The following is a 15,465-nucleotide window of genomic DNA, read 5'->3' as shown; positions in this document are numbered from 1 at the left end:
TCAGATGGAGCACACTGAGATGGTCTGAAATGCCCAAGCAGTGTACTCTCTACTGGGACAGGATATAAAGCCAGATTTGCAAGACTACATATTAGACTGCAGAAGATCCTAGGCCAAACTGTCTCATAGGATGCAGCATGATCCAGACCTACAGCAAAATCTCATACCAAGTATGCATGGCATACAGCTTGTGAAGACAAAACAAATTTAAAAGGATGACTGCTCATGCAAAGTGAAGCCACAATCAGATTTGCTTACCTCTAAACGTATGTCACAATGACTGAGGCTTGGCTCAGTCGAGTGCTCTGACCGGTTAACAAGAAACAAAATAAAATGGAACTGAATGGATGAGACTCTGCATTGATGCACCAACCTGAGCTACACCCTGCTGCTAGCTGAGCAGAGCACTGCTGCAAGGGATGGCAAGGAATGGTCGTAGGAGGAGATCTCGACTTCCTAAGCTTGCCTGATATGGCACACGACAATCCAGTAACAGGCAGGGACTGGAAAAATCCACTTTCTGTAAATACGCTATAGATATAAGAGGTTTTAGCATGCCTATTCCCTTTAACCACTTACAGCTTACCATCTCAAGATGAAGGGGCACTTTACTGAAGGGCTCCTCCAATGAAATTTTGTGGCATTTCATGTGAGGCCTCAGCTTGACAGAAGCAACAATATTCCCCTAAGGAAAACCTCATACCAAAGGCTGGCTCAAACCCACTCAATGGATTTATGTGACTGATCTCACAACACTTTTATTTACTCAGATACAATCTATGCATGTGTTCTGCATTTCTAAAAAATGAATGTTTTTCCCAAGTACATCTTTCTCCATGTCACTAACATGTAATGTCAAAGCCCCAAACCGACACTTAAACGACAGCATTAACTCTTTGGTTACTACTCACTGGAATGGGGAGGACCATTAGAGAGATCTCTGCAGATGGCAGGCAGAGAGCATTGCTGTGGGGAAGGAAAGGAAGAAGGAAGGACAGAGGAAATGCTCTAGGACAGGGAGGAGGGAGAAAGATGGAGATAGGAAAAAGGGGAATAGAGAAAAATGAAAATAGAAAATGGTGGACCATGTATATTTTCTTACCGAGTAACACTGGATATGAGAAATGTGTGCAGAATAAATAATGTTATCTACAATTGTTCAATTTCTGATCATTGTGCAAACCTCTCATTGATATGGCTGAGATATTTACTCTGAGCTGAATGCACATTATTTATACCTCAACTCATGGATTGGCATCAGAGCTGGAGTTGGGCCTTTTATGCAGAATAAATCTGACATTTTTCCTTTCAATCTCTGTTTAGCATTTGAGGAAAAAAACAAACTTTTTCATAAACATGTACAGGATGTGCCAAGATGAATCTGCCCTCAGAATGGCATTTTGGTGGGGCGGCACTGCTGTAATTCAAAGCAGAATTTGGCCTTCGACTCTAATTGTTCCCAACTTTAGAAGTACTGAATTGATTTTCTTCAGACATGAACTGTTTTCTCCTTCATCACCGAGGTCTATAAAACAAGCTGAGTTCAAATTTCCTATCGTCAGCTGTTCTTGAGTTATGAGGGCAGAGAAGCTGCAACCGGAACAAATAGGAATAGCTGGTTTCTCTTCACACCCACATATCATAAAAACAGCCAAGCTGATTTTGCTGAGAGTTCTCAAAATACTCACCTTTGGGCTGGAGCCAAGCCTGAAAAGTACCTTGCTCCACCTGCAGAACGTGCCTGAGAAAATCTGGAGCAGCTGAAAAATGGAGGGGAGCCTGGAAACAGAAACTGTGCTGAAGCTATAATAGTGGTTTACTTTCACAGGACCAATAAACAATTCTCAATTCTTGGCTATAAATTAGCTTTGTAAGATGTTACATGTTCCTGAGTGGGCCTGTGGCTTTCTCCTTTCCTAGAAGAGACATTTTTGCTCTGAGCATCAGATAATCATAGGCTGTTTAGGGTGATTTTAATCTGTTTCGCATGTCTGGCAGACAGGAACTCTGCCACGATGACTATTTGGAACGTCTGCACGGCTTCACCCAGCTCCTCACTCCCCACCAGCTTCGGCAGAGCTCTCTTTCAGGTTCAGCCTCACAGCCAGAACCACATGAGCTGCTGCAAAGCCTGTCCTGTGGTTTTATCATCACCAAATGCAATGATGTCTTTTACATCAAGACACGTCTTGATCCCATCACTCTGTCGGGCACTGCAGGGACACTGTAATCGTTGCAACTTGCTAACCCATTCATTGTCCAAGAAACATTTGAGCTCATACTCATCTTCTGCAGCTTTGGAAAGGGCAAGATAGATTTATCAAAATTTGAGCCTGTGGAAACAAAAGCCCAAGGTCTATCTGCTCATAATGGAGAATGCTGCTTCAAGCAGAAATTTAAGCTCAGTGCCTAAAAACTGACCTCCTCTGTTGCACGTGATGCACAGAATAGCAGCAAAAACTGTTTTAGTTCTAGATGTCCCTGTTTGGCTCAAAAATATTTGCACTTAAAAATGTTCTGAGCAGCATGACGCACATCCTTAGCCAAAGGCACTGATTACAGAACACCATGTATGTTACCCTGCTTCACATGTCACTCCCAGGACAGGGAGTCTCCAGTAGAGCGTGCAGCCACTGAAGACATCACATGGGGCCACCATGTGAAAACATGTCATTACTCAGTTGTCACATTGTCAAACGCTGCAAGCACTCACTGCTCTAGTGAGCCATGAATGACTTAGTTTGCTCTTGATCCAGCTCTTCTGGCAGATACAGGAATACTGAGGGAGAAGTGCCCATACCAAGGGATGCTGAGGTGCTGAAGCATGGTTTGGGGGCAATCAAGGGCAAGTACTGTGGGCAGAAGACAGCACTTCCTCAAGGACCCAGGTGTCTGCCCTGCTGTTTTTGCTTCATGCTGCTGAGACAAAAAGCTGGCACAGTCCCCTGATGCTACCAGGAATCCCCATCGGGTTCACCCCCCACACCGACACTCATAACAAGGTGCAGGGGAGCAGGACCTGCCCTTCCACGAGGCACCTGCAATGCACTGACGTCACAGAGGTTACAGGAGAGAGCTGAGAGCAGATTCAGACACGTAGCCTTCTGTCTGGTTTCAGAAGTTAATAGTGCAACAGAACAACAGAAGTTGTTCCTGTTTGGAAATGGATTACAGGGTATGCATATTTATGGGGCTGCGCTACCCCAGGTGCATGCATGCAACTCCCATTTAGCTGACATGGGAACGCTGAGAGGCGGAGAGACAAATTAGAAGGATGTTCACCACTCGGAAAACATACAGCATTGTTATTTAAAAATAATACAATGATGCTATTTCTAAAGCATCCGCAACACAAGGTTTTGCTGTCCTTCCTACTAAATGAGTTACATTCAGGTGACAGGTGACCCTGCGCTTCTCCCTAGCTTCCCTCTGAGAGCAGGGTTTAGTACAGACTCAGCTGGTTGGGGTCTGCACATGGAGCAGCTCTCAGCAGACCTGGGGGTGCTCCTGCTGCTCGCAGTGCAGAACAGCAGCACAGGAATGAATGATGCCTGCGGTGTAGGGAGCACTGATGCATCACTCAGGGCTAATTTGTTTTATGGATCCACTTCCCAAACACATAGTTAATGAGTCCAGGATCTATAAACACCAAACTTCAAGCATGCCCTGTTGTATCCAACAACAAGTGACTGTGATGAGGTAGGACATCACGTATCAGCTTCTTTCTTTGTAAGGCAGCACAGAGCAGCATGTGAAGGAACAGGTGGGGTTTGACGTCAGGACAAAGAGAATTCAAAAGAAGCACACCCAAGCTCGTACGTCAGCCATGCTGCCCTGCCTGCCCCTGCCTTCCCAGGAGCCACTTCAGCAGATTCTGAGCAGAATATTTGGAGGAGAGAAGCAGGCAGCCCGCAGTCCCCTGCAGCTACCCTCTCATACGGCACAGCAGCAGCACAGGAGGGCACAGCTGTATGGCAAAACCACCCCCGAGTCCCTTGTGCTATTTCTGCTCTGCTGAAGAGCAGGAGCCCCAGCTGATCGGCTCACTGGTGGGATTGCTGGGATGTATATTCAAAAGAAGGAACATTGCCTGCATGTACAGAGGGGGGCAAATGGTGAGGGAGGGGGAAACAGTTGATTCACAACAGTCACTGCAGAGCAGTAAACATTAGCATTAATTTTGCTCATCCCAACGGCACATTCATTATACCTTTCCATATACCGAATCCATAAGTGTGTATGTGCTGAGCCAGTGGACTGCCAGAGCAAGCAGCAAATAATGAATGATGTATTACCTCCCTTATAATGGATTGGTTATTTCAGCTTTACTTGCCTTGATGTGATGAAATAAATGACAGCAATTTTGCTAATACATGGCTTTTCTGCTCTCCCCCTCCTTTCCAACGGGGCAGGAAGGTGTCCTTTAGCATTTAAAGCCATGCAGGAACACAATACATACGATGGTAAGTGACTGTAATGTAAGTATGCCATAACCGTAAGTAGCGTTTGGTTTGAAAAGAAGCTGATATGAGGTACAAAGAAGATATTTTACACATGATAGAGGTAATAAATCTACGGTTTTCTGGAGGATTTAGATCCAACTGGAGATAAATTCATCGTGGATGTTTTTAAAGTATGGTATAGCTCCATTAAGAAAGGACTTAGAGTGGGAAGTGTTCTTGGTTCAGCTGGTGATATCACAGCTGTGTCACAGATGGATCACAGCAATCAGTTTGCTGGTTCAGATGGGAAGTGCATTGCATGAGCAATGTTGCTACATCCTCCATTAAAATGCAGCCCCTGATTCAATGGCAAAGAGTGACGGAACCATGGCTGACTGCATAGCGGTCCCTCAGTGCCAGTGGGAAATGCAGAGGAAAGATACTATGGTGACATCTCCAGAATAAGATTATTTCAGGAAGGAAACTGCCAGGCAGAAGGAAGGCAGAGACCATGCCAGGGCTTGAAATGCTGGCAAACATCTAGGATGACCCTGAGTGGTGGCCCCACATTGTGAGGGTTCAGTAGGGCTGAATGCTGAGCCAGACGCTAACTGCTGCCTGCAGCCAGCTGCACTTCCTCCAGCTGCTGCACCTCTCATCTTTCCTCACAGCAGAGGCACCAGCCCTGGTGAGATGGCCGCTCCTCCTCCTGCTTTCACCTGGTTACTCATTTTCCAGCTCTCCCAGTGCTTACTGGGGTTCTCAGTCCTCAGAGGTGTATTGGTCCCAGCTGACAGCATCCCACAGTGGAGGTAATCACTCCTGATGTTCATTGTAATCACCAGTATTACCATTTTTGGCTACAGATAATTTTTCCCCGATGAATGCTGACTTGCCTCTTTCCCTTCTGCCACTTTGCTTAAGTCACATGTGCCCTCGGAGGAAAACGTGGCAGCATCATGAACAGGAGCAGAGAGCTCTGTCATACGGAGAGGCTGGGATGCAACGTGATTATCATGTTAACCGCCTCACTGCCCTTTGGATGCTTGGCTCACATCCAGCAAAGTGACATCAATATGGTGCTGAGGGCAAGTGCTGCTAGGCGTCACATTCAACCGAAATGTCAAGCGAAGCCCTGGAGGCTGTGGGGACCCCGGGGGATGGTCAACAAAGTGATGCAGAAAGTACTGGGAGAGCAGAGCGTTGCTTGGGAGGAGCGCTGTGCCAGCCAGGTACACTCTCTCTCAGTGACACATGCTGCACACTGCATGGGGACAGCATCATGTGATCTGAAAGAGGGGAGATTTATATTGGATATAAGGAAGAACTTTACAGTAAGGGTGGTGAGGCACTGGAACAGGTTGCCCAGAGAGGTGGTGGACGCCCCATCTCTGGAGACATTCAAGGTCAGGCTGGATGGGGCCTTGAGCACCTGATCTAGCTGCAGGTGTCCCTGTTCATTGCAGGTGAGTGGGACCAGGTAACATTTAAAGGTCCCTTCCAAGTGAAATGATTCTATGATTCTATGATGATCCCTGGGAGGTAAGCAAGTCAAAGGATACCATTAACAATTTTCTACAGCAAACATTAGGTCAAGCCAAAATGTTAAATGGACTTTTGGCCTTGCCTTACTAATAGAGAGCCTTTTAGACTAGACTAGGTATTTAGACTAGATATTTAGATATAGACTAGATATTAGGAAGAAATTCTTTACTGTGAGGTAGCAAGACACTGGAACAGGTTGCCCAGAGAGGTTGCAGATGCCCCCTCCCTGGAAGCATTCAAGGTCAGGCTGGATGGGGCTTTGTGCAACCTGGTCTAGAAGGAGGTGCCCCTGTCTATAGTAGGAGGTTGGAACTACATGATCTAAAAGGTCCCTTCCAACTCAAACTATTTTATGATTCTATGATTCTTTTCTTGTGTCTTTGGCTTGGCAAATGAAGGGTTGAATTTGCACCCTGAAGTCCAGTTCAGCTGCTGATGAAACTGTGGCATCTGTCTACAAGCAACCAAGAGGCATGCATGGGACTCCCTATTCCAGCACTGCCTGTGAGTTGTACTCCTATCCCATGGTGGACCTCAGCCACAGCAGAGACAGGGCTTTGCTGAAAATGGCTTCTTCAGGCCTGATAGCAGTAGAGCCATGGGCAGAATCTTGCCTCTTTAGCAAATGAAGGTTCATTTCCTACACAGTCTATCTTTTGTCTACTCCCTAATCCATCAGTGAAGTTACAAAGTCCAATTTCCATGGCAACAGACTGTGAGGTCAGGGAGAAAGTATTATGCAGGATCAAGGATCTGAAGTGGATGTGGGAAAGAGAAAGGACTAAATTACTTTAAAAAAATTAACAGTCATAGCAAAGGGAATAATGAGGGGAAAAAAAGACAGGTTAGATAATCTGTTCCTAGTGGGAAGAGTCCTGGTATTTTTTGAGAAAGCTGGTGCTAGCAAAACACCCCTTTGCAGAATCCCAGCTTGAGTTTTTGCTCCCTTTGAAGTCAATGGCAACTCCAATGAGGGGAAGATGTGGGTATCCCAGGAACTGCAGAGGAATTCCCAGCAATCAGGAACATTTCTCAGCACCTGCCTTGCCTTGTTGAGCAGAGACCCACATGTTGGCACCAGCCTTCAGTGAAAGAAACCCACCACCTCCACAGATGGCAGCACACAGAGATTTTAGACATTTTTATTTCCAGAGAGTGGGCCAATGTGTTTTTCCCTTAAACATCTGCTCCAAACAATTGGGATCACAGCCCTCAGCCATATCTAATTAGCAATTAGTTGTTCACACCTAGCACAGCCCTAAAGCAGGCACCCGGGGGTGCTGCTGGGGGGCCCTGCACAACATCCAAGGAGAGAGGTGGGAATAGGCCTTTTCCTTGATGATATTCCCATTCCTTTGCTGATGCCTGGGGTTGGACAAATTGTCACACGATTTCTTTTTTCTGCAGGAAAGCTGGCAATTCTCTCACATTTTAATAGGGTCTCCTGCTGTGCCGGGGACACACTGCAGGAGCGGCTCCATGTGATGCCCTCGCCGTGCCATCACATCTGTCACGCCACGGCATCGCCAAGGGGCTGCAGCCCCTGCACACCATGCCACCTACTGCATTTCCACCTTTGTTACCACCTTCCCCTTCTAGGGGATCATCCAGTACCTACAGTTCTCTGGAGACATCTAATTAAGCGTGTTGCCCCTCGTCAGATGAAAGCCGCCAATTCATTCTGCTAAGGGCTTGCTGCCTGCACCCTGGGATGTGCATTACCCCCCAGTAAGGCTACCTTCCCCTTTCTTGCCTGCTCAGCAGATGCTGCACATCAGAGGAGACAGCTCGGGGGGGTCTCTGCTTGCCCCCAAAGGAGCTTTCTCTATTGCTCAGGCAAACAGGGAAGGCAGGCAGCGTCAGCCCTGAAAGCATGCTGATGGTGCTGGGGGGGCAGACGTGAGGAGAAACCTCCAGTGCACATCCAGGATTTATAATTGTTACTTAAAGTACTGCTTTTTCCGCTGCTTGATCTGAGAGCATTTTTGAGTTGATCTGAATATCAAAGAAATTCAGAAAGGCGGGGAAATAAAAAAGCAGGGGAGGAGGCACCAAGATAGCAGTGCAGATAGCCCCGGTTAAGGATGAAGAGATGGGATGTGCCTGGCCAGGAGGTACAGCTGCTCAGAGATGGATATTTTCTCCTGCTTAATTTTCTCAAACATCCATCGTATGGTCTATTCATAGGCTACACATATTGTTTTTGATGAAAATGTTTCCTGATGTGGGTGACGGAACAGCTATGATACAGCTTTGCCCGGAAGTACTATGGAGTAATCTCTGGTATAAGACAGTTCCTCCAAACTGCAGCTCCAGAACAAATCCAGAGCTTGACCTGGCTCCCATGGATGCACATTTATCACATTGAGCCGGATAAAAGCATAAACAAAACCTATGGGATGAAATGACACTCTATAAGCCTGAAAAACGAAGAGGAATGCATGTGCATGGTGGGACACAGCAGAGCTGCTATGATGCTCCAGCCTCTTCACAGTGCATGGCTGTAGGAGGGTGAATAGACTCAGGTCCATAACACAGACAGGAGACAGTATGTTCATAGCTGCCCTGTAGAAGGAACACACAGAAGAGCTAATCGTGCCATATGGCCTGAATGACCAGACCATCACTTCTTTTATTTGCATTTCCCTCTCTCAGCAAAATACTCCTTTCCTACAATGCCAGAAGAGCCTGGGAGGTATTAGGAAAGAGAATGGCAGCTCCACAGCATGTTGTCCATCACTCTGGCTCTACATAAATCCTTCACTGGGTCACATACATGAATAAAAACCACAGCTGGCTCTTAGTATCCAAGGATCCATTGCTAGTGGATGACAGTGTTGTCACCAACAGGATGGCTGGATTGCCAATGGCTTAAAGGGAGATGCAGCTATAAAATCTTATTCATGTATATTGTAGTTGTGCGTATAAATATCTACGTGCACACTGATATGCATGTGCATACAGATACATATCCATACACACACAGAAACCTACAATTACTATTTTCACACTCTCAAGTTCTTAAAATGCCCCTACGATGTAATTAGCGTTACTATTTTATTAATTCCATTTTCCTGCTGCCTTGAATTTAAACACAGCACATACAGGGGGTTTGCATTACTGAAGTATAAAATAATCAGTCTTTGTTTAATTCTGAGCTATGATTCCTCTCGCTTTTCCCCATATGTTGTTTTGTGGGTTAGCTCTGGTGTGATTTCCTTCCCTCCCTTACTGAAACTGAAATATTCTTGCTTCTTATTATTTCATTGCTCCTATTGGTTTCACACATTTCCTTCACATGGTCACGGGTACTTACTGTTTTCATGATTTGCACATTTTCACCCATCTATAAATTGGCTCTCATACAAGTCAGTCAAAATCAAATTTTGATTTAAAAAAAAAGACATTAACAAAGTCTTTTTTTTTTTCTATCCAGCTTTCAGATCAGTTTTGCAATGAGTTAACAAAATCTTGACTTGTTTATCTGTAGTTTCCAGGTTGGATTATAGCTGCACTTGGGGTTCTCTTTTTAGGATCTACTCCAAGCTTGGCAGCTCCTTAAAAGTTGTGTGCTCTTCTCACAACTTGTCATCTTCCATCTTTATTCAAGCATTGCACTTGGCTACCTTTAGAGGCTTAAAATTAGCATGTTATTATTGTTTCTGAAGACCCATCAGACTTTGACTTCTACCTATTGGAGAAATTTTGATTTCTGTTTATGTACTTGCTCATAATTTGGGTTCTGTTTCCAATCTGTCACTTGCTAAACCATCTGTGCCATCTGGAATGTGCCTGGCCCCAATTTGGGGGGATTCTCTTCCTTATGAAATTCATGAGATTCAGCCTGCAGATGCTTTCACTGCTTCTCTGACAAATTTAGTTAATTTGGCAGCTTTGAGGTTGGCATTTTTCTCAGTTTCTAGGGCTGCATCTTGTTATTATGCTATAGGTGCTGGGGGTCTATGGAACACGTATACATTAGGAACTTTCAAGTTTCAACAGCTTTGACATACAAGTTAACACAAAGATTTGGATAGTCAAGATCCTTATGAGACATTTTTTCTCTTGTGTGCCACAAAATCAAGGGAACTTCAGAGTGCAGGTATAACGTAAATGAAATTCACAGCTGAACAGAAGGTCATCATCAAGTTTACATTTCATATCAAGTAGCACTGCTGACACAGCATCCAGGAAGAGCTGGAATTGTCAATATACTGCCTCAAATATTCCAGAGGGATAAAATCATAACTTACCTATCAGTAAATTAAACCCTTAGAGGTTTTAGTAGATAAAGAATTGTTAGCTGCTGAGTAACAAAAATATACTGGAGATCTAAGGATTTGACTCTGATGCTTTTCAACCAACTCGGTGAATCCAGTAGGCTCATGAAGGCTGATGAAGCTGGCCAGGCTTTTGGTGGATTAGCTGAATGACACCATGCTAATGAAAATATACTGGACCAACCATGGGTAAAATGGAGGTAAACTGTGTCTTTGTGCTTCTAAATCTGGTGTTAGAAGGGTTACTCACTCAACAATGTCTAGGCTGAAAGATCTTACAGCAACTTATTTTCTATTTTTTTTTTAATGTGCTGTCTCAACCCTTTTCTGGGTCGCATTCAGCTCCTATAAATGAATATTTTGGTGTACAGTGAAAAATTGGTCCAGCAGCAGTGGTAACATGAGACAAATATCTTTGTATTAGATTTCACCAAAAGCAAAAGGAATTTTTCCATACAAGTTCCCCCACACTCCCAGACACAAGTTATTAAATGCGAACATGTGAAGTTAAGTATGTGAACATATATTTTAGCACCTTACAAAAGTGAGCCCATTGCCAGAAAGGTAATCCCATCCAGTTGAAAGGATTTGAAGAAAATGAGAAAACCCAGGTAATGAAAAAACTTCAGAAGCCAAAAGGCACATAAGTCATAGAATCGTAGAATCCTTAAAAGTTGGAAGGGACCTTTAAAGGTCATCCAGTCCAACTCCCCTGCAACGAACAGGAACATCCCCAGAGATAATAATGGGTCTGGAGCATCTCCCTTATGAGGAAAAGCTGAGTGACCTGGGTCTGTACAGCCTGGGGAAAAGAAGACTTGAGGAGGGATCTGGTAATGTTTATAAACATCTAAAGGGAGGTGGGAAGCAAATGGATAAGGCCAGGCTCTTCTTGGTCATCTGCAGAGATAGGACAAGGAGCAATGGCTTAAAATTTGAACACAGGAAGCTCCATACAAACATGAGGAAGAACTTCTTCCCAGTACAGGTGATGGAACACTGGAACAGATTGCCCAGAGAGGCTGTGGAGTCTCCTTCTATGGAGATATTCAAAACCCATCTGGATGCCTGCATGTGCAACCTACTGTAGGGAACCTGCTTCAGCAGCAGGGTTGGACTCAATGATCTCTTGCGGTCCCTTCCAACCCCTGCAATTCTGTGATTCTGTGCTATTATGGCATTAAAAAAATGTTCTGATTATTGGCATTTCTGTCAGCCAGGTCATCATCGGGAAAAGCTCAAAGTGAGCAGAGAGAAGCTATACTAAATCGAAAGGGTTTTCTTCTACAGTGAGAGAGTACAGAACTGACACCAACCTTCACTCAATTGTTTGCTTACCATTGGAAACATTGCCTCTTGCTTTGTGTGGCATTCTCAGCTCTTTGGAACAGATGATAGTAGGACCAAAGCAAACAGGGAAGGGGAAAATAAACAGGCATGGATGGCTATGATTTCTTCTCCAGCACAGGGAGTCTTGGAGCTGAGCTGTACTTTGCATTATTAACAGCAAGCTAACTGCCACAGCTTGAAGTTCCAACTGAGGTGGGTGAACCTGATACCAATTTGTGGATGTACACTGTATTTCTATGTCCTACCACTGCTGCCCCCCTTCAGATATCTTAGCTGTTCCTGTGATTACAGTTATGTTTAGTAATACTAAAACACATAAAGAAGCCATCTAAAGTTAAAAGGTTCTATGTGAATTTATATTTGTTGATGTCATTAATGTTAAAGTCTCCTCTGGAAGACACAAAGTGCTGTGGCTTGAGTTGATGCCACTGGGAAGCATCCCAGCAGGAAGACTGATGTGCGCTTCATCACGATGCTGGAAGGAGTCTGTCTGCTGGCCAAAATCTCTCTCCTACTGTTTATAAAACACTATCTCACTCAGCTAGCCCACTTTTTACAGTTCATTACTGCACAGTCTTTTAAAAGAGTTGGCTGCTATTCAACCTCATGGATTCAGAGTTGCAGAAAAGCACCTTTCAGGGCATCTAAGCTTCCCTCCAACCTCCTGGCTACTCCATGCACTAGGTAATATTTCACTAGGTCTTGTGCTTAGACATGCACTGTTCTTTTCTCCAGTGATAATCCCAAGTGAAGAGAAAATCCATCGATCCTGTGTACCACAAGTAATGAGAACTGGGGCTGCATATCATTCCGGTAAAGTAGTATGGGTCAGGATTTTAAACACGAAATGATTTTTAGTGGATTCAGCACTCTGTCTCAGGACAATGCAGCCAATAAATTGAAAGTGCCTCTACAAGATGGCGTTTTTATTCTTCATTGTCTTCAATTAATGCTGCTATAATTTACAAACCAAGCCGGTATTTCTTGTGTTTGTAGGAAGCCAGAATTGTGGTGAGAGATATCACATTGCATGTGCTGTAACTTTTAATTCTCCTAACAATTTTTATGATTCCCTTCAAATAATTTGTCTCTCTTGTGTACTCATATTTTCACTTTTCATTGCAGGCATTTAATTTTTATTACCGCAAGAAAGCATTCTGAAACCCTTTTATGATGAGTTTGTTTAATTTATCTAGTCATTAGCCTGTGATGAAAGCGATGCCTCCAACGAATCAGTCAAAAAACTTCTACTGGCAATACATACAGATCTGCTGCAAGGGGTTAATCTTTTATTAGATTACAGTTACTCTAAAGCTGGTATTCAATAGTTTAATAGCTTTTCTTAATTCTAATCTTCTGCACTCTAAGAAATAGCTAGAAGTACATGCTAAAAGGTCTTCGAGCTTTAATGCAGTTGCATGGTTTCCTTCAGTAATTATTTACATTTTTATAAATTAAAAATTCTTTTTTTTTTCCTTTCCAGTCAACTTCATCAACATTTTAATAAAACATTTAGGAGTAGCTGAGAAATACAAACCATTTCTTGTCCTTATGAGATGGAAATGTAAATTTCCTTTCAGAGCACGCACTTCTCTTGGCAAAGTGTATTGGTTTTGGGCTTGGAGGTCTCAGCTCTGGTTGGGACCAGGAGTTGCCGAACCAAAACCCTTTGCTGGGGTCTGCTAGGAATGTTCTTAAAGCTTTTGTGGCTTTGGTGTAGTTGTTACAATAAAAAATGATTTTGCTTATTGACTGAATACAAATTTCGATTAACAGTTTCATGTACAGCAGGAGGAACAAGGAATGAAACCAGCTTTGTAATTGTGGGAACCACACTAAAGAAAACCAAGGAAAACAGATTATATTTTCATGTAATTGGAATATGCTAAGGAGTGAAAAAATTGCTGATTCCTGAGGAATTTGCCAATTTTCTTTTCAAGCCTCTTTCTAATGCACTTACAAACGCATAAATTGTTCTAATGCTCTTTTGGTCATAAAAAGCGAATCTGTAGGGAAAGAACTGTTTTTCCCTGTCAAGTTGGGCACCCTGCCTCGTTACAGAAATGAAGACAGTCTGCTTCCTTCTCACCATGCCATTGTGATCAAAGGAGCAGGATGCGAAAAATTTCCTTGCTGGAACATGCTGTTATTCAAAGCCCTCTGTAGGCACCTCGCAGCAAAACACAAGTGTCTGGTACAAGATAAAAAGGGCATGCACGTATTTATTTATTCAGGATAGCATTTTGCAGTCCAAAAAGAAACGTATGTATGTATCTGTACGTGTATGCCTGTGTATTTGGTCGCTAAAACTCTGTCTGTGGGGCTTTCTCCTTCCCCTGGGCCAACGCTGAGCCCTGACGAGGACCTGCAGTCTGTGCTGGCTGCTGGCAGGGCTCTGCCATCCCTCCTCTGTCACCAGGCAACGCTATCAGCCACGCTGCACATGTGTGCTGGACGTTCATCACCACTTTGTATTTTCAATTCTGCATTTTACTTCAGAAACGTGAGGTGTTCTTGAGCGAACAAGGTTTTCCTTGGATGTCTGTGCCCATAACCAGCCCAGGGGCAAGCGGACAGCCTGCACACTTCGGCCCTGCACCAACCTCACTGGACACGCATCAGCCATTTGTTGCAGTGCACAATTAAACCCTGATTCCCCAAGATGACAGCTGTGTTGGGATCTGTGGCAACGTCACCTGGACTGAGGACTTCACTATGTGAATACACTGCCATCCAGTTAGTTGCAGTGAGACCCTAGCTGGTTTAGACATCAGGAATTGGACATGTGAAAAGGCAGGTGGTTGTTGCAAGGTAACTTGGTGCATGTCATGGCTAGCATGTGGTTATCCATCCCCAGGGATGGACATGTAACAGATCTGAAAATGTTCCAGAAGGCACAAGACATGATTTCAGAAAGGGAGAATTATCTGTCATTACCTCGCCTATGGCTTCACTTTATGACACAATACTTCCAGTCTCTTACAAGAGTCTTCAAGAAAGAATATAGGGTATATGGCTCTTCTAATCCTCATAAATCTGGAATTAACCCAATTACAGAGAAGGGCCGTCATTAAAAAGGAATGACTGTGCAACCACCTTTTCAACGTCACTGTCACTACACTGACAGTTTAATTAAAACTGCAGTGCATTTAGTTATGTTAGTTCCTATTGATACAGAAGATACTGATTTTTAAAAAAAATTCTCACAATGTACTTTAGCACTGCTACATAGAGATTACACCAACAGGTTTTATCATTCCTGAAGATACATGAATATCTCAAAATAAAATCCTCATCTTCAGACGAGGTCTTCATGCCAGCATATAAATGGAAATTACTAGGAACAATCACCTTAACCACAGAAACATGACTCTGAGTGTATGAGGATCATGTTCTGTACATCATACTCAACACTTCTGTCCCGTACACTGCTGACTGATGAAGAAAAGGAAAAGAAAAAAAGGAAAAAGGAAAGGAAAACAAGTAAACAAGTGAAAGATTAATTTTAAATTGATTGTATTTCTTTTTTTTTTTAGTCAGCAGAACTCCACTGTGATTCTGGCCTCACACCCAGGTGTAAACCTGGAGTGGCTATCTTGGTTCCTGTGGAGGTAGGAGAGACAAATGCATGTCCAGTGAAATCTGGTAGAGCTCTCCTTCAAGATCAAAAGTTCTCCTAAGTTTTTTCAGTGATTTCTGATATCTTCTGTGGCTTTCTTCAAACACAGAAGCATTGAAGAGAAAAATCCTCTCTGAAGTCAAGAAGATAGAAGCACACTGAAGGGGCAAAGGTTGCCTTTGACCTCCAGCTCTTTTCTGATGAGCCAGTCTCACTGAAACATGATATT

At 43.7% G+C, this 15,465-nt stretch overlaps 1 protein-coding gene across 2 annotated transcripts in view; it reads right to left on the bottom strand.

Moving 5' to 3' along the window:
- The window catches only part of TMEM108 (transmembrane protein 108), a 159,238-nt gene that overhangs the window by 28,171 nt on the left and 115,602 nt on the right, over positions 1–15,465 (bottom strand). The window lies entirely within an intron of this gene.

Source organism: Numida meleagris, chromosome 2 (assembly GCF_002078875.1).
Source record: "Numida meleagris isolate 19003 breed g44 Domestic line chromosome 2, NumMel1.0, whole genome shotgun sequence".
NCBI classification, from domain to species: Eukaryota; Metazoa; Chordata; class Aves; order Galliformes; family Numididae; genus Numida; species Numida meleagris.
The sequence above is the reverse complement of the archived record's forward strand: the minus strand, read 5'-3'. Positions and strand labels throughout refer to the sequence as shown.